The sequence below is a fragment of the Phalacrocorax carbo genome, chromosome 2, assembly GCF_963921805.1.
Source record: "Phalacrocorax carbo chromosome 2, bPhaCar2.1, whole genome shotgun sequence".
NCBI lineage: Eukaryota > Metazoa > Chordata > Aves > Suliformes > Phalacrocoracidae > Phalacrocorax > Phalacrocorax carbo.
The window spans coordinates 46967882-46987575 of NC_087514.1; the positions used below are offsets into that span (position 1 = coordinate 46967882).

Here is a 19694-nt window from a genome sequence, read left to right on the forward strand (position 1 = left end):
GTTCAGAAGGCAACAAAAGACTACTAGAAATAACGGTATCTTATTTTTTTATATTATTTATATAGTCATGGCTTCAACAGTCATGGGACAAAGTAGGAACATTTTGTAACCTCTGAACAGTCATATTGTGTATAAAATGAAGAAAGGCTTCTGTAACATTTTGAGCACAAAAGGTACTAGTGGCATGAAAACAGTGTCTCTTCCTCATTACAGTAGAAAATGAGGTTTCTATTTAATAAAACCCCCAACCACAAGGCTATGTGTTTTTGTAACTGCAAATGTATATCAGTGCTGTTGACAGCTTCTGCGTTGGAAAGGCTCTCATTATTAACTCTGAACAAAACCACACGTTATCTTTCTGAAAAGCAAAGTTACGTTCCTGATGAGTCAGGCGCTTTGCTGAGCTCCTGTGGGATAATTTTTTGTATTGGGCACTGAAAAAATAAATATCACCCCAAAGTTCAGAATATTTTCAGACAGCACCATAAAAGGCTGTCCAAGCTACCCAATTCCTAAGTTAAGAAGGGAACGGGGCTGGTGAGCACGCAGCCATAAACAAACATTCCACTTCGGTTAACTTTGCTCTTCGGTTCAGGATTTAGGTCTCCAGTTTTCTCATGTTGGATCAAAACCAGCTATAAAGCAGCTGTGTCCTATGCAGGACTGACTCCTAAACAGATGTCCTCCACTACATTTTGTGGGACCCTGTGGTGCTTCCACTGAATGAAAATGCTTTCGAAGCACTCTGCTCAGCCCAGAGGTTCACCTATTTCATAATTCTTAGTCTTTTGGCTGAAGGTACAACCCAGCCCTCAGGGAAGTCAGGTCGTCTTTAGTGGACATCATGGGGACCAGTTTGGGGAAAACAAGCAGTGAACTGAGTGGGAAACAAGTGCACTTACACAGAAGTATTATTTTATTCTGCACCAGCACTAGTGCTGGGAGTTAGGGTGAAAGGAGTGAGAGGAAACCTGTCTTTAGTCTGCCCGGTTTAAGAAACTATATGCACCTTTAGCATGAATGGCCACAGAATGTTTCTGTGCAGGGAAGAGAAAAGCTCATACAGGCCATTTTGTTCAGATCTCCTCTGAACACCTCATGAATTAGTAGTTCATCATACAAACATTTTATATACATGAGTATATACACATATTTTTAATATATTTTCTTTCTCTTCCCCTATCTCAAAATTACTGAAATGTAACAAGTAATTCCTGAGCTAGTGTTCCAGCAGAAACCAGACTTGCTTTCTAATGTTAGGGTGTATTGTAAATGTTTTGGTGATAATATATCAAGCAAAGAACTGTAACTGCCAAAAGCCCCCTTATCTGCATCTCACACATAAGAGTGCCTGATGTGAAAACTGTAAAATTCCTTGGATTTTCCAGCATCCATCCCTCATGTTGTTGTCCATATAACTTAACTCCATGGAAAAAAATACATCTATTTGTCAGGCTCAAAGGCACTGAAACCCTTCCGGAAGGTTTCCCAAGTGAAGACCAGTATAAAATAGCATGTTACATGGATTTGGCTTTTGCAATAATTTGTAATAGCTCAGCTAATTCTTTAGCAATATAATGAACCTCCGGTATTAGAAGGCTGATAGCTAGATCTTTATTTTGACATATAATAGGCCATAAGGACTAAGGGATTTGGAGAGGAAAGGCTACACAGTAAGTGGCAATCCACGGGGAATATGCTGGAAAGCTGTCTGTTGCTTCACGGAGAGGGTTACTCACTGCAGGAAATCTGCACGTGTCAGATAAGTTTGTTAGACAGGTAGGATGCAGTCTGCTTTTTAAGTGTCCATTTGGTGGCTGCGCACTATCTCAACGCTCTCAGTTTTCTTTAGATTTCCTGTTGTTTCAAAGTACTTGTGACAACGCCAGTATAACTGCAGTGGCGTAGCTTGACTTACGCAGCGGCACCTACTCTGTGCAAGAGTAGAAAGTGATAGATGAAACCCACCGTGGCTCAGCACAGGGCATTGCCCCGCTGCACTTCCAGCTGCAACACCTTCATGGGAAGGAGTGCGTCTGCAGGGAGAGGGCTTTACACTTTCCTAGTTCTTGCTCTCAGATGCCTCCTGTAGTCTAGAGCTATTGTTTCGCCCTTAAGGCGTACAAGCCTCCTTCAGCTCTAAATTATACACTGCTCTTCTGAGAATCTCCAGGTGTACATGAGCCCTGCAAATCTTCTAATTGCTGTGAAAGTAACTCTTCTCTCACAACCTAGTGAGTCTGATCTCTGTGGCTCCTCATTTAACTCTTCCTCTCCCAGTGTCACTCTCTTCTCCCTACCTGTGTCTGTGCCGGTGAACATAGGCAGTTCTTGTATTTTCCATAGAACTTACCCTGAATAATTTCTCATGTCTATCATGTATCTAGAGAAATCTTTCTGCAAACGTATTTAAGTTTTTTTTCAAGGGCATTAGATAACTTTGAGCAAATCCCTAGTTTCACTGTGAAACAAGTCTTTAAAATAGCTCAGACAAACCTTTTAACTTTTAACTACCAAGCACGAAGTATCACCGCAGGATCTAGGATGCCTCCTACATCCAAAGTTAGCATTTATACACTGTAACAGCTTTTCAAGCTTTGGCAGAAATGCCGTGGTACGTCTTAAAATGAAAGTTCTTCATTACACAGCCCTAGCATCATTTCGGTGCTACACATTTTCAGCACTAGCTATGAATAACGAAGCCGCACGCTGTATTGCAAACCACTAATGCTGCGGCACATTCCTTGCCAAGGGAAAAGGCACATACGATATTCAGCACAGTATGGTGAGCAGTGTCACTAGTGAATCTGTTCAAATAGGAGGTTTATTACCGGGTATCCTATGCTCCATTTTTGGCAACAGTGAAAACTTCTTGTTTAATAGCACAGATGCAGCAGCAATGATACAAGGGGAGTGAGCTATGGCAACCGCAGGAAGCCCAGATCTGTTCCAGGCGCATCTTTTCAAAGGCTTTCTAAACATTGCCACCTTGTGGGCCTCCTATCTCCTGGCATCACTGATATCTCCACTCTTTGCAGGTGACTCCCTGCATGGATTTCAGATGTCAAGCTGGAGGCTGGACAGTTTAAATTAACATCCAACTCTGGTGGGATGAGATTTAAACCCCCATAGTTGGGGATTAAAAAAGGGTTGGGTGTTTTTTTTTTTATAGTATACATACACACATATATAGTGTACATAGTATACATACACAAACATACTTACTTTGAGCATCCAAACACTTTCCCTGGTTGCCGGCTTGAACTATTCCTTGCAGCAATTTGGTACTGGAAAGAAAACATGAAAACTTTTAGTTCAACAAGCAAACAGGAAACAAAAAAGGCTCAGTGAATGGTCTTTGTCTGTATCGGTTGGGCCATGATGCAATAGATGTATGCTAAAAATAAAACAAGAGGAGAAGTCCTTCATTACAATACCCTAATTCAGCTGCATTCACAATGGTTCAGTGTCTACCACATCTGCACAACAATCAGATGTCCCTCTGATATAGTAGCAAGTCTATGAGGTCCCTTATGCAGTGCTACATTCAGAGAGTTTATTCATAATTGCCAGGCACGTTGCCGTTTCTTCATCTGACCAGGCTTCTTCGGAGCACAGGCAATCAGTTATGACCGTTGTGTCATGCAACTGGGGCCTTGCTGCACTTGCCCAAACAGCTTTTCAGAGGGAAAAAAGGAAATCTACCATTGAGAAACACATGAACTGATACCCAGCAACTATGTTTTTGCCAATACAACAAAAACACTGGCAATCCTTTGAAGTGTCTCACTTAGCAATGAAGTCATGATGCTGCCCACTTGTAGCAGCAACACTAAGGCCTGTTTCCTTCTGTGTTCCTAGACGTGACTGCCTGCTATTGCTAGGTTTATCCTCACTTCCATTCTCTGAACTGCTACATTACAGGCTACAGAAACATTAGCAGGAGCAGCCATATATGGGTTTCAATTTGTGCCATGAATTACATACTAGGGTTACGTGGCTAAGTTTCTTAATTCGCCTCCTCAGTCAGCAGGAAATATCATTCCTAGCAGGTAAATAATGATTTACAGTCAGACCAGGGCCCTGGTTATTGCTTGTTTTGCATTCCTAGTCAACTAGTTGAGACAGCCCAGCAGGGAGGGGTATTCCAAAGGCATCTATCTCTGCATAACAGCATGAAACTACACCAAACAGGATCCCAGTGGGGCTTGGATTAAATCAGAACTAAGGGATGCAAGAAGCTCCCACAGGTGAATTTATATTCATCATAAACCCCGTTTTAAGAGGAAGAAAGCATAAGCAATTCTCACTCCAATTAATTATCATCTGGGAAAGGTAAACAGACCTTTAAAGATGGCTTGTCTAAAGGACTGGATCCTAATTCCAGGAGCTGTGACTCATCTTGGCAGAGAACTTACGAAGGCTGCTAGCAGACTGGAAGGCTGAAGCTACCTTAAAGCCAAACCAGAATGGGAATTAGCTATTAAACATGTTATTGTTTCATTTCTTTGAATCTCTCCAAGCCTCTTATGCTTTGCTTTTCAATGTACTCTTTTTTCCCTCCATTTGTTTAATGTGGAAAGTGATTCCAGCACAGCTGACAAACCTCAGGCATCCTATTGGCAAAGGAACAGCAAATCCATCATGGTATGTTGGCTTTTGCTCAAGTAGACCCCCCTGAACTTAAGCTGGGATCTAACAGCACTACTCCGATAACTTGTAGGATGAGACACTCTTAAGGCTATGGTTTCTCGCATCAGAAGGTGTTGACCAGAACTTCTAACAGGCAACGCCAGGAGAGAGATGGCGATTCCCATAGAAATGTGAGACTTAATTTGCTCATTGAACATCTTCTACACTATACTTTCTGAAGAGTGTGATATCTATGGCATATTGAAGACAGATAACCATTTCATTGTCTTCAGGAAGCAGACCTTGGGTTGAGAGTGATTTGAATACCGCCATGCTGAACTTCATTCCTGTAGTCTTAAAAAAGAAAGATCCTCAGAAATCCTCATAGCGGAGGTTCCTAAACTTGATAACTGATGATGGTGTACCTCTTTGGTTTGACCCGTACATATATCTCAGCAACAGCTCCTGACTTTTTGCCTGTATACAGGTACTTACCTGAGCTACAGGGAACAGTGAGATGGCTATGGCCAGAGGAGATAATTGGCACTTGCTTGCTGCTGCGTGCAGCAGCACTGCCAGGTCTCCACCTGCTCTGTAAGCCATGCCAACACCTCGACCTGTACTTCTGGCTTGAGATGCCAGAGCAGCACCCAGGCAAGGGAGTGGTAGGAAACACCGGATCATTAAGGTGGAATTTAATTTAGGTGGACAAAGGAATGCAGTAGAGGTCCTAGTTAGTGGGTGTGAGGAAGGTAACGATGGGGAGCTGCAGTCTACTTTGGAAGGGTGGAGGGATGGATAGAAGTGTGCAATGAAAACAAGGGGAGGAAAGGATGCCATGTTTCCTCCCACCACATGCCAGGCCATGCACAGCTCTCAGCTGCAGACACTGGCGTCATATCACCACTCTACATAAACCAGCAAGTGCAATTCAATTCCTCAGAATTCCCCAACACACAGAGGCTCCAATGATTTTAATATAGGTTCCCATCTCCTAAACAATCACTTACAAAGACATCTAAAGAACTTACTCCTTCCACACCAGTAAACATACGAAAAAGATCAAGGGGTAAAAACCAAGAGGATAAAGGTCTAGAGGATCTGGAAAATGGAGAAGACCTTCAAACTGGGAAAAATATATTTCTTTAACAATTGAAAGCAGAATCTCAGAAAATCCCACATCGTGAAACAGGTAAGAAAAAAGGATTGTGCATTTTTCAAGACATGAAATTATTATTTGTTCAATGCATTAAAGTTACACACATCTGCAAGCTCTCTGTATTAAACTATCTGTTCCCCTGATGGGGGGATTGTTTTGCGTGGAACAGGACACTATTTACTAGAAAATGTTAATAAAATCTGCCCAATTATGTTAATAAAAGCTGATGACCATTCACATAGTGCATTGAGTTAACCCCCTCTTACAGTCCACTTCTGGAACAACTCATGTCACCCGGCTGGAGCAACAGTCAAGAGTCCAAGCCCAGCCAGGGGGGTCAGACTGGTGGGCCACTGGTTTCCAGTTCAAGAATCCCCCAGGGTGTCCCTTGCTACACCAGGCTACAGCCCTGTAGCCTACACTTGCCACTTTCTCAGATGCAGTCGAGTTACACAGCCTGCTGTTGATCCTAGTGTGTGCTGGTGGTGGTCTGGGACGGGTTTGGCAGACTTGCTGTTTGGAATTTATGGAATCTTGGCATATTCAGTGGGCCACTGCTCTTCAGTGTTTATCTGGTCTTGGGAAGCTTTCATCTGGTCCCTCTCAGTGCATACTTTTCATCCCTGTGAACTTGTCTTCCAGTAGCTATTGCTACACCCACGAACTTAGTTACCTGTTGAAGCCATTCACACAGTCTGACACAGAGGGGATTCTATAGCAATATCCCTTGAAATGCTGTAAAACATTGATTTAGTTCTGAATGAATACTGACTGAAAAAGAAAAAACCCAAATAAGACAAGGACTGGGCAAGAGGGTTATGAGAAAGCAAGACAAAAGCCAAGCAACTAAGTGAAAAAAGACAGTAGAGCAAAGGCAACCTGCAGAAAACAAGATACAACAGCTTCTAGAAGCACATTGTGTGGTCATGCTATGAAAAGTAGTACCCAAAGCTGTTAGTCTGAAGGAACAAGGAGGAAAAGTTAGGACAGAATGTTATTAAGGTGATTTAAATCAAGCCTTCTAGTGTATTTGACAACATATTTTCAAAGTTTTGTTGCATGGAGCTGTGTCCCCCATGTGGGCAGAGCCCTCTCTTCTGCTACTGGGTCTCAGTGGACTGGATGCTTTCTACCATACTGCACAGATCTTTTTTTCCTCACCCCTTCCAAGGTCTGGGAATGATATTAAATGAAAATAATTTGTAATATAAGCTGACAGTCACCTATTATTGCTTCAAATATCTTCAGTGGTTATAGAAAACAACTTCAAAACCAACGTATTTTTAGCAACTGGAAGAATTCAAGCAAACCCGTCGTGGCTGCTATCCAGGCATTTACAGAGTAGAGAATAGCTCAACAAATTACAGAAATGGACAAACTCAGAATGTAAATCAGAAACCAGCGTATATCACTATTTACATATGCTTTCCTGTTGAAAAGATGAACTGAGAGATTAAGGCTTCCAGCGTCAAAGGGAAGAACTGCTGTTTTTATGAGCTGTTCATGAATCACAAAAACCAAAACAAACCCCCCCATACACTTAGCAGTTGGGCAGATTTCTCAACTTACTGTTAACTAGCAGCCCAACCCTATGCTGTCTCTCTGTTCCTGGGTAAGTCCTTTGCACCTGCTCACAGCCGGGCTCTGCACAAAGACAGATTCAAAGGAAAGAAATCAAGTAACAGAGCTGAGCTTAGTGCTATCTCCAACTCCAAACCTGTGAGAAATGCCCTAGTTTGACCCAGAGTGCTTCACAAGGAAGGCAGTCCCAGAAGACATGAGATGCTGCTACTGAGTGCACGATAGAGCCTCCCACCTCTTTTGCTCTTGCCATTTCAAACATGGCTTTGTCCCAGTGGTTCTGCTTCTCTGCCAGTGCTCTGATTTCAAGTAATCTGTTGGCATGAAAAAGGTCCTAGAGACTTCTTATAGAACTATATTCCCTCCCTCTCATTTACAAAGCAACCAATCCTTTTTGTCATTTACATATAAATTAAATCCAAGCATGTCCTACTTAACAACTTAGTAGGAAAGAGCATGCATCTTTTCTCAAGACGACTTCTTCTAACCCTGCTTGGGAAGCCACTAGATGTTTCTCCCCATAGAGCAGAAACCTAACTTCTGTCATTTCTATTGTCTTCTCTCATCCCTCCTCAACCTTTTGTAAACTGGAGTTTCCAAGATGGAAGTGCCTTGGAGAAAATGCTGGGTTCAAAGCTCCAGCCAACTGCACTGTCACACCTACTTTTGTGCAGCAGCCTACATGCCCTCCTGCTATTAACGAATACCTTCCCTGCCTTCCTGCCCAGTAACTCTGAGATACAGTAATTATCTTCCAACTTGAAAAGGGTGTAACAGAGCTCAGCTTATGTGATTTTAGTTACTTAGTGTGACAGATTTGGCAAACTTTTTCTTTTCAGCATAACAAGCAATGCCAAACCAGTATATCAAGCAGTAGGTGGCAGACCTAATAGGACAAACAGATGAGAATGTGTATCATTTTTTGTATTTATCAGCAGGCTGCCACATCACACTTAGCTCTGTTTCCACCAAAAAAGTTTCTCCCTTTGCTCCTTTTTGAGAAAACAATCTTCCTTCAATTATTTGAGGCATCGTTTTGTTTAAACTTTAGTTCAGACTCATTGACGTCCACATTTCAGTTTTGATCCCACTAACTAAAAATCTGTTCTTCTATTCTCAGTGCCTACATCTGTTGGCTTCTACATCTAATACAATCACTAATTTTGTTTGGCACCTGTCTGTGGTTTGCACATTTGACTGCAGTTTCCTGTTTATGCACTTCTGTATGTACTAATGTGTTATGCATTTTGACGCGTTTTTCTGGTAGGCATTATACCATCTTACAGAATGCACTTGGTTTAAGGATAACCAGATTTGATCAGGTGTCTGCTTTGTTTCATACACTAGAATCACTTAACACATTACTTTTTAATGCTTTGCTCTTTATAAACATAGAGTTATGCTGCAGTGATACATGTGTTTTATAGTGAGGCAAGAAAAGCCAGCACTGACTAAGGTTTCACATTATGAAGAATTTGGCAATAATATTACCTTAAGGCATTCCAGTCTTAACTGTTCGCTCCTTATTTATAGCTCTGGGCTGCCCCTCCAGTTTTCTGGAACAACTCTGAATCAGAGGTTTGGTTTTTTTTTTCCAGATTTAAAAAATACATCTGCAGCAGCTCCCCGTTTCAGTATACGGCATGGCTCCAGCAGCTGGGTTGGCACAACTGGAAAGGCAGGAACTCACTGGCTAGTATTGCTGACCAGAAACAGGTACAGGGAACAGCTCCGCTGTGTGTGGTGGAATATCAAGCTTAAAAGCAGACACAACCTTTTCTTCAGATATAGCCTGGGTACTGGTGGGTGTACAGAGCTATGGGGAACATATATCAGCTTTTCCCTCTTCCATTTGAAAGGGGTAAGAGATGCATGGAGGCTTTGGTCCAGGTCAACCCACCACAAGTTTCTAGTACATTTATCATTTCTGTCCCCAGCTTTAGGCTTCATTTTGGGGCAATTTATATTTAGAAAGAAGATTCAAGCAACAAACATTAAGGTACACATTCAGATGTTAAAACACAAAAGCCCGTATCTGTGTTTTGACTTGAGACATTTTCTGAAGTTCTTTTAAGATAACAAAACCTGAAGTTTAACACGAGGAGTCCTGATGGCATAATAATATGTTGAATTACCCAGGTTGACATTCTTTGAAAACAAGCCTGCTGAGCAAGCATGGTAGGAAAAGCCCAAAGATAACTTCCACAGAAGTGTTACACAGGTGGCTACAGCAGCTGCAGGGCTTTCAGAACTGCTTCAGGGATCTAAAACATACCAGCTTCAGGACCAGCAAAATATTTAGAAGAATGAGTTGGTTTAAGAGCTTGCAACTCAAGAAGTAACTTAAATTTAAATGGCACCCTTCATTGGAACCCTTACGCTTCTAGATATGCCTGATTAAAAACGCTCCTACCAACCCTCCATTCTAACACACTGCTCTGCTATGAGCGCGTGGCCATACCTGTAAGTTGTCTAGCTTACAGAGCAGTGATCTTCGCTAAGTTACAGAATACAGTAGCTTTCTTTAAAAAGAAAAAAAAAAATAAATCTATAAAACAGTGCAACATTCACCACCTATGCCTACTTCAGACCAGGAAAGAGACAAAGACAGGCCTGGAAAGCAAGTACGCAAATTCTTGCCCCTGGGAGGGAATGACCTTGCTGAGTGCCAGCCAGCTGGAAACCAACCTCAGCAAAAAAACCTGGGGATCTTGGTGGACAAGAAGTTGGAAAAGACTCAGCATTATGCCCTTGAGTAGAGAAGGGCAACCCTACACTGGGCTGGGTTTGCAGATCCAGGGCAGTAATTAATCCCCTGCATTCAGGGCTTGCGAAAGTGAAGTACCTGTGTACTGGGGAGCCACAAACCAGTGATAGACATACTGGAGCCCAGTCTACTATACCGAGATGGTTAAGGAGCTTGAGCAGATGCAGGAGAGGTTGAGAGAGTTGGTTTTGTCCAGCCTGAAGAGAAGGCTTAGGGTGTAGGGGGATGTATCATTGCAGCTTACAGCTACCTAAGGGGAGGGTGTAGAGAAGATGGAAACAGGATCATCTTAAAGGTGCACACTGGCATTGCAAGAGGCAACAGGCAAGTTTCAACAGAGCAAATCCTGATTACATGTTAGGAAAAGTGTTTTCATCATGAGGGTGGTTGAACATTGGGTCCAGTGAGGCTGGGAAGTCTGAATGTCTGAGACAGAGCTCAACAAGTTCCTAAGCAACCTGATCTGTTTGGGATGGCTTTGAACAGGGGTCAGACCAGTTGGTCTCTTTCAACCTGTATTATCCACTGATTCCATGTAAAAGTACTATAACTGCAGGCTACTCATTGCCTGCTTGCCTTACCCAGGGAAGAGGGCCCTAGTTAGGGTATTGGACTGCCATCTCAGCCCTTTTAACAGTTCCGACATGTCTTTCTCTGCCTCAAGTTCCTGAGCAGGAAAATGGGATTAAATCAAGATTACAGTATCTGTGGCAATGGTAAAAACAGCTGAAGTCTTGTATCTTGATTTTTATGTATTATAAATAGATTCTTAAGGACTGAAATAATGTCCAATATATAAATCTAAAAAACAAAGTTTTGCTCTTCACAGCACTGGTGAAGCAGATAAAGAGTTCTTGGATGCCTCTCTTACGTGAGCAGAATGGATTACTTGCAGTCAATTACAGATATACAATCCTATGAAGGCTGTAAGGCTATAGTTTGTGGAAATGTCCTGTGAACCTCTGATTAGATGAGGTGCTCACTTGACAGCTGAAGATACATTGAAGGGTATAGCATCACCTCAGTTGTACTGCACAGATCACCACATGTGCTCTGAGTCATAAACCAAAAACCAAAAACATTTGAGTGTTTTCTTCTCTCATTTTCGCTGATCAATCCCAACGATTCAGTTTTCCTAGGTGGCATGTAAGAGTCATTTTTTCATAGAACCCCAGTGCAAAAATTATCCCTGGGTGCCAGACTCTGCTGAAAGGACTGTATTAATCCTTCACATTACTTAATCAGTGCAGAAAAGTGGTCAGGTGGTCCCAATGACAACCACAACCAGGTGGTCATGAAACTCTGGAAGAGCACATTTTAAGCCTTGTCCAAGCTGCTGAAGGGCAGGTCCCCTTTAGCATCTCATGTTTTGAGTCAGTTCTTCAGCCACCCTCATCTACAACGTGGAGGACTGGCACACCATAAGTTCACACTCTTCTGCACATATTTTGACTCAAAGCAGTCAGCGATTGCTGTGTTTGACACAGGTAACATGATTTGGGTAGGGTGATAGGATTGGATCCTGTGGGGGAGTAGACAGAGAAATGCTATTTGTATTTATTCATGTTTCAAAACAGTGAGTGCTGATTTGTTTACCCTGCCCAGGTGGCAGTAGCTCTGATCACCAAGAGAAGCAGAACTTCACTGGCAAATATAATAGCTACCTATATTCTCAGTAAGGATGCGAAGCCTGCACTTCTTAAAGGTCTATCAGAAACTGGGGCAACCTTGCATTCTGCCTGAAAAAGAGGAAAGCTAAAGTGTGCTGGAGCTTGAGGACACTTGCATTGTGGCAATGACCCCGCACAAGTTGTTAGAGCTAAAGCTGCAAAACCCATATATTTGACAAAGGGAGCACAGAGCCAACTGAGCTTTTTGGATCTTGAGTGTTTATAGAGCTCGAAACTAGAAATGGGTCTCTATATTAAGGGACAAAGAGTCACTGAGGGGTTCTTCAGGGCTGCATAAATACCTTTTACTCCTTCAGTTACAATAACATTACCACCTGACCACAGCTTATGAACTTCAAGTTGAAGGAAAACATTCCAGTCTGAGATAAGAGTGACAGCTTGTTATCTCATTCAGGTACTCCATGATACTACACAATTAAAGCAATTCATATGGGAGGGCGTTCAAAAGGTTGGCTGTCAAGCTTTAACCCCTCGAGTTAACATAGCTTTTTCTGAAAGGATAGTTTGTGTTTGAACTCTACAAAATCAGAAGTTTCTGGGCTGCATTTTTGAGCTGCAATATTTTCTCCAAGAGGCTGCAGTGCAAAATTTATAGGAATTATTGTTTCTTTACATTGTTCTGCAGAAAAGAGCCATGGAACACAGTGGACCAGTGCACTAACTTGAAGGCACACGCATCACTTCTGCTCATTAGAAAAAAGCTAATTGGGAAGTTTCCAAGTTATTTTGCAGTATTGATTTGAATTTAAATTTCCACAACATTCTGCTCTGGAAAGATTCTCCTTTAGCACGCTGCCTGTAAGTACTGATCTGGAGGAGCACTGAACTAATTCAGTAGTATACACAATTTAAGCGTAGATACTTTTCTCGCTGCCTTTCCCAGACACGTTTTCTGTTTGCTGTCCAAACTAAGCAAGAAAAGTCACCACTTAACTGAAGAAATGGATACTTTGGATTGATTTGCCATTTACATGCACACTATTTCCCATATAGTTGACTAAACTTCTATACTGGCCCATTTTTCACTTCTAAAAGATAAAGCCTGTTAGCTTATATTGGGAAGCAAAACTCTGGCAGTTTTGGTGTTTGGTTTTTTTTTGTTTTGTTTCCCACTTTCATAAACCTGCCAATATAGCAAATCCTGTGCAGAAGAACCAGTCTTACTGTTTCTTCTCAGGCACATACAACCTGCCCTAGACAACCTAGCCCCTGTTAATATTCCTAGAGAAGCTTTCTTCAAACTGTGGCACTTTCTGTAGTGGTATCCTGCTAGTAGCTGTTTTTCTTTGGAGTGACCAGAGCGTTCTTCAACTGAGCCTGAAAGAGTGCTCCTGTCTGCATAAACTCACTCTTTGCATCCAGGGCCCCCAAGATGGCAACTATAATATATTTTCCTGTACAACTGCTTTAGTAAACTGTGCTAGATATAAAATACACATGCAAAAGGTGAATATGCATTTTGGGCCTCTAAATAAGACTTCTGCAAATTGAATCCTTGTTTCCCAAGCATGCGCTCATTTAACAAAGCCGTTCTCTTTTCAGCAAGATTAGTCAGCTATTGGAAGTCCCTGTAACAAGATATTACTCAACATGCCCAAGGTGAATCAAGGTAGTGACTTGTGGAACAAATGAGCAGCTGGATAGCATCCGCAGCTGAAGCATCCAACACCAGCTGAAAGCAGGTCTCTTTCTCACAATCCAATGAGCAGTTTATGTACGCCTGTGGTGCAAGTCCAATTCTTCTCCCTTTTTGGTAGTCAGCTTGCTTGTTAACTCACATAGCAAAAATGCAAGATTCAACCTACGCTTTCCCATAAGATTGATTTCCCTGCAGGGCCTGTCTCAGACTCTGCTGCACTCCGCTGTGACTCTTACGCCCTTCCATTCCTGGTCAAAACATGCCACACCTTCCACATGAGTCAGAGCAGGGCAGCATCTCCCACAGCAAGCTGAGAAACAGCCGAGAGGAGAGCCCTGCTATGCTTCTCAAACAGACCTTCACCTCAGCATTGGTTAAGATGCTCAGATAAATGCAGCCTTGGTCAAAAATATTATCAGGCATTGCAACAAGCTGCACTTGAGCTTGAATTAACTAGATCAGGCAAGGTCACTGCTAGTGAAATATTCACAGGGACAAATTCTAATTCACCCAGATATTTAGTTAGCATACGCAAGACAGCTGGAAGCCTTTGCAACCATCTCAAATGACACTGTTTGGCACCTTATCAAACTAAATGCCTTTTGCCTGTTGAGAGCACAAGCACATCATTTTACTTCAGTGTTATTCTGTTCTCCCTCAGCGTAATGTGTCAGTTTTGAGAAGCTGCTGTATCCCAGAGAAGACTGTCAGGGTTCAGCTTTCCTACTCATTTTTGATGACAAATTGATGTTGAAGTTTAATTTCCAGAATATGAAAATGATCAAGATAATGTATTTTGAAATAAAAGGTGTGTAAAGAACAACACAACTGAAGCTGTCTCAACTTTAACCAAGTGACACTATGTTGCACTGGGAAGTGTGCTATTTTTAATCCCAGAAATATTCCTGCTTTCTGTAGCCAGTAGAGATGCTTACAACCTTCTTGTTTGAAGTGCTGTATTCTTTCTCCTACTATTCCATACTGGAAAACAGGACATGTAAGCCAGCATAACTGTTTTCCGACACCAAGAACTCAATAAATTCAGGAACACAAGTTGTTGCTTCTTTTACAGTTGACTTGTTAATTTTGAATAAGGCCACAGGTTTTGGCAGACCACATCCCAGAAGAGGTGGGCCTGTCTCTGCTTGATACCAATGGAAAGGCATCTGGTAGCACAGTGAGATAATCCAACTCAAAGAGTTATGTTTATACACTCAGAGCTATTTATTTTACTGTTGTGGGGCTTTGCTGTGCGTACACACCATGGGGCATGCTGGGAGTGAAACCCCTCCGTGGTCAACGTAACACACAAGCGGAAAACAGGAGATGCCCAAGCAAAGTACTGGGCTCATGCCAGGGACTCAAACCAAAAGGCAAGTGCTGCAAGGAATGAAAATAAACTCTCCTGGGGACAGCACAGAATTTCTTCTAACTTCAGAAGCCAAAAAAAATTAGAGAACTACAAAAGATAGGAGGGAAGGACCGTACTGCACAGGATACATCAGGCATGGAAGGCATATATTAATGAAGAGCTTTAACCTCACCTACCAGATCTCTCTCTTATTGGTAAGTGCTTTTATTTCTAACATGTACTTCTACGTTCTAATGAAATCAGCTTTGTGGGCTGGAAGCCTCTAACACCTCACTTATGCTCATATAATAGAAACGAGTGGGTGGTTCCCCCAGAAAGCTCAGGCCGGCTCCAGACCCTGCTGCGGCACTCTGCAAGCACACAGGCCAATACTCAGCTCCCATTGATTACATCCAAGCAGGCTCACCAGCACCTTCCAGGACCAGCCTGCACGCTATGAGAAAGGCAGAAATACCATTCAGTTTTACCTCAGACATCTGAGTAAACCTTCTCCTGCAATTTCAAATTTTAGAAGTGAGTTTTCGAATGTAAACAGATCATCATGAAAAAAATACATAGCTGAACACCCTACTGCACAGCAGGACATATACAGGAAATTACTCAGAGGCCCTATACCCTGTACCACCAGTCTTAGTGGATTTAAACAGATGCATTTAGGCTACTGCATACACACACATTTTTTTTATGTCTTATTCTACATCGCTGAACTCAATAAAACCTGGAATATCATCTTCATGGCCAAAGAGCAGAAGGCAGAATTTTGCATTTCTTAGAGGAGCAGACAGCGAATGCTGTAACAAAGCAGCATCAACTCCTCTGTGCCACATTGTTTTAATGGACAGAACTGTACCAGTAGCTACGCGTTCCTTTCATAGGAAGACAGATATCACTGCCATCCATCAGACAAATGTTTCTTGTTGGTCTGTTCCACAGCTACATAATAAGTTCCCTGTCATTTGACAAGCCTATCATAGGATTTCTCTATCTGGTTTTCTAACATAATCACATGTTGCCTGCGGTCCCTGTATCCCAATGAAGGATTATTGCTGCAGCAGAGACAATATATCATCCTAAAGTCATACGCAGGATGCTAGTCACATCCTTTACCTGATGCGGCCTTCACGCATCTTACAAACACACCTCAAACATTGTCTCAGTCCGAGTGACATCTGCATGGTAGTTATATTCCTTTCTCAGTTTGTCGTTTACATCTCAGTTACCTAAGGAGAGTTTTTATTGAATACCGCATCCTTTGCGACTCCCCTTCCAGCTTGCACAAAGGAGCTGAACTTCAGGCCTCTTCCTGGGAGCCTCCCTCCACAGGCCACCCACACCAGCCCCTTCTCCACAACCACCCCTCCACCCACCCCAGCCAAACCTGCAAGCCCCCCCACAACTTTCCCCCAGCTTGGCTCTGAACACACTTGTGTTGCCATGCATGAATTAAGGAGGGAGAATCCAGAGCAAGACTTAATTTTAGCAGCCACCCAAATATGATGAAGTTTTATGCTTGAACCTTCTGATAGCAAAATTACTGAAATGTGAAGGGACTAACAGAAAACCACGTCTCAGTAATCCAGCTGTCAGTGTCAGCCTTCATACAGCACCTAAGAAATGAGTTACTAAGAGATTGTCACTCCCCATCCGCCTCTTAATTACTCATCTTGCCACCAAGAAGTCATCTTTGTGGACTTTCTGCATTTCGTACGTATGTGGCTCCAATAAAATCAAATCAGGAGAGCAAGATGGCACCCTAAGGCTTGTAGTCTGGCTACTCAAAAGTAGCCTTTTGAAGATTTAAATTTAACAAATACATTAAGTAACCAGCCACAGGACAGTCAGTGCCCCCTGACTCATTTGTGTTGAATAGCACGAGTGTCAGAATTACCCTGGATAAGTATCTTATTCTATAAGTATTGCTTTTCAGGTCACAAAATGACAGAAGTCACTTTAATCCCTGCTTAGAGGGGTGACCAAATTTACAAACACGTTAAACTACGCAACAATGTTAAGTAACTCCATTACCCACTTGAAAAAGCTCAAACTTTCTCCCTGATTTACAAAAACCATCCAAAAGTATCCAAGAGCAGAGACAACTAAGATTCTCTGCCAGTATTGACAGTATTTTCTTCTTTCTTCATCTCTCCCACTTACTGTACTAACACAACAAAAAATAACAGCACATTTTTTTAACAGTTTGGTCTACATCAGGCACTTAAAATAAATGCAATGCACTTAAAAATACCTATGAACAATCTAACTGCAGCATGTCAACCTCCCGGAAGAGTGGCAGCAGATAAAGCCACGGGGACTCCCTTGCAGGAGACAGCTATGCTGTCAAACGAGACTCCTCTCACCACAATCCAGCACAGCCACCATTTGTTACATATCAGTAAAAACACATGGTAAAAAGCAGAAATTACCACACTGCCCAAGTTAAACATCCTACAAGTTTAATATTGACAGCAAAAGCTCCAAAGAGAAACCACAGCATTATCAAGGTGGAAAAGCATCTATTCAAATGCAAGATGCATTTATTTTCTCATGTCTACTAATCACACACAGCCAAAATGCTCTGACAGCCTCTCCAACTTACATCATACCATTTTGCCCGAGAGGCCATCCGTCAGCTTTTTGCCAGCTACATTAATTCACAGTTTTGCTTACAGCTTGAAAAAGAGAACACATCAGCACCACCAGTTTTGTGGAAACCATTACTCTGGTTATTTTCATAGCACATGGTAGTTATACTAGACTCTGGAGAGCAACTAGTAGACTAGTGTCCCTCAAATACTTCCCATGTTTTGGGTGCAACAAGTAACAAAAATATTAGTGATGTCTACTCCTTCCAGACTGAAGGCTCTCAAGAAGAAAAACTTATTACTCATCTCCTCCGTTCTAGTTATGTATAGGTAAAGTAATTGGAGGAAAAAACTTCACTTTTGAGACTCTTGTTTCTGGTTGCTCATTAAGTTTTCAGAGAAGTCCAGACTTTCTTCCATTTTCCCAGAGGCCTGAAAGTAGCTCCTAAAAGTATTTTCAAGGTCCATTCCCCTCTCTCCAATTCCTTACAGTTCTGCTTTACTATCACACCAGCAATAATCCCAGGGCTAGGTAACCAGTGTAATGAGATAGGTGGGTTGTTTTTTTTTAATCCTGACCGTTCTTGGCACATCATGATACACACTTTTTGATACAATGCATTCAACTTCAGTGGATGATTATGAAAGATTTCACCCAGTCATCCTGTAAACTGATACAGACCTGTCTACCAAATTGTTGTACCAACCTGAACACCTGTGTTGAATAGCAAATAGCACCTAATCTCATTGAGGGACATCCACAGTAACTCACAAGACCTCTCCTGAACAGAATAAATGAAGCAATTTTTTATATGTATACATAAGGAAACTGTGATACACTACAAAGCGAAAATTATGCCAGGATTCCTGGGTGTATCAAAAAGTCATGACTAAGTCAAAGCAATTGTGCAATAAAGCATAGCATATCTTTTATTTGTATGCTTGAGAAATTAATATTGGTGTGACTTATGAACAACAGCACAATTACAACAACCACATTAACCTCAGTGTTGTGGTCAGGTGGTGCAAATTAGCCCTCAAAGTCATCAGTCTTGAAAGCCTGACCACCCCATGACAAATAGCAACCTCTCCAAACTCTAAGAAGTTTGGGGATGTCTTTTTAAGGCTGTTTTTCCTCCATTTGAGTTAATGTTACAGGAATACAAAGCTACAGAGAAGACAACTCCAATTATACATGGCAGAGAAGATACAGACCTTTGAAATAACAGTAATACACGACTTTCTACCACAGAAATATTATGTATAAAAATGAACTAAAGTAGTAAAGCAGACTCCATGACTTACCTTACTTTGCTGTTTCAAAGATCCATTTAGAGGAGCAGCCCCACTATGGGAACCTTTAGGAGGCCTTGACATAGTAGGAGTTTTCTTTCTCCTTTTTGGGGTTTTTTTTTTTTTTTTGGAAGCTAAAACCTGTTAAATGAAACTGCTGGTTGTCACAGACTGACAGAGTAGAGCTTCCCCTAGAAAACTTCCCTTTATAAACCATACCATGGGTGTGGCTAAATGACTAGCTCCACCCTTCATCCCATTTAGAAACCCAGAGAACCTATAAAAAACTTCAGTGGAGCAAGATAATAATTTTGTCAGCTTATCATACGCTCTGTTTAAAAAAAAGTGGATAATTAATTGATAGTTTCACAAGCTAATAGGAAAAATGTAGATAAATAAAATTAAAGTTGTCTCTAACATTTAAAGTTCTTCCAGCATGTTCTACAAACATTTAGTGGGTGAGCTTGCTCGGTTATTTGCTTTTTAAAAGCACTGCTGTAACAATCTGAGGGAAGTCTAACAGCTTTTATTGTTCATTTGTAGTAGAGATGCATTACAGTGAAAATCAACACATCTATGTACTTGCAACAATTGCCACTTGCATCACCTCTTGATGAGCATCCACTGTCAGTGAAGGCTCCTGTTTTCATCCCTGTCATCATCATGAAGATGATGCAAGATCAAACCTCTTTGCATGCTTCTTTAAATCAGACACGTGTCCTCACTGTGGAGAAACCACCACCAATAAAAACTAGAATCTGTTCTTTTGTCCTCTAACTACATCTTAAAAGAAAAAGTCAACTTTCTTTTTTTCTGGAGGCCAAATTGAAGAGGATGGGGACATGGACTAGAATGTTGCCACCAGGGCAATATTGCCTGCAGAGTTATATATTGCCTTGGTGTGTAATACAAACACATCTAGATGCCGGCACTCTTGTTTCTTACTGAAGTTTTTGTACTAGCCCAACTGATAGTTAT

At 41.8% G+C, this 19694-nt stretch overlaps 1 protein-coding gene across 1 annotated transcript in view; it reads right to left on the bottom strand.

The window, feature by feature from the left end:
- The window catches only part of MAPRE2 (microtubule associated protein RP/EB family member 2), a 94119-nt gene extending 75374 nt beyond the window's left edge, over positions 1-18745 (bottom strand). Inside the window, exons 1-2 of the mRNA XM_064442757.1 lie at positions 18729-18745; positions 3226-3287 (exon numbers count right to left, since the gene is read on the bottom strand). The gene's annotated coding sequence lies outside the window, so the exon portion shown is untranslated. The remainder of the gene's footprint in view (positions 1-3225; positions 3288-18728) is intronic.
- Between the last annotated feature and the right edge of the window lie 949 nt (positions 18746-19694).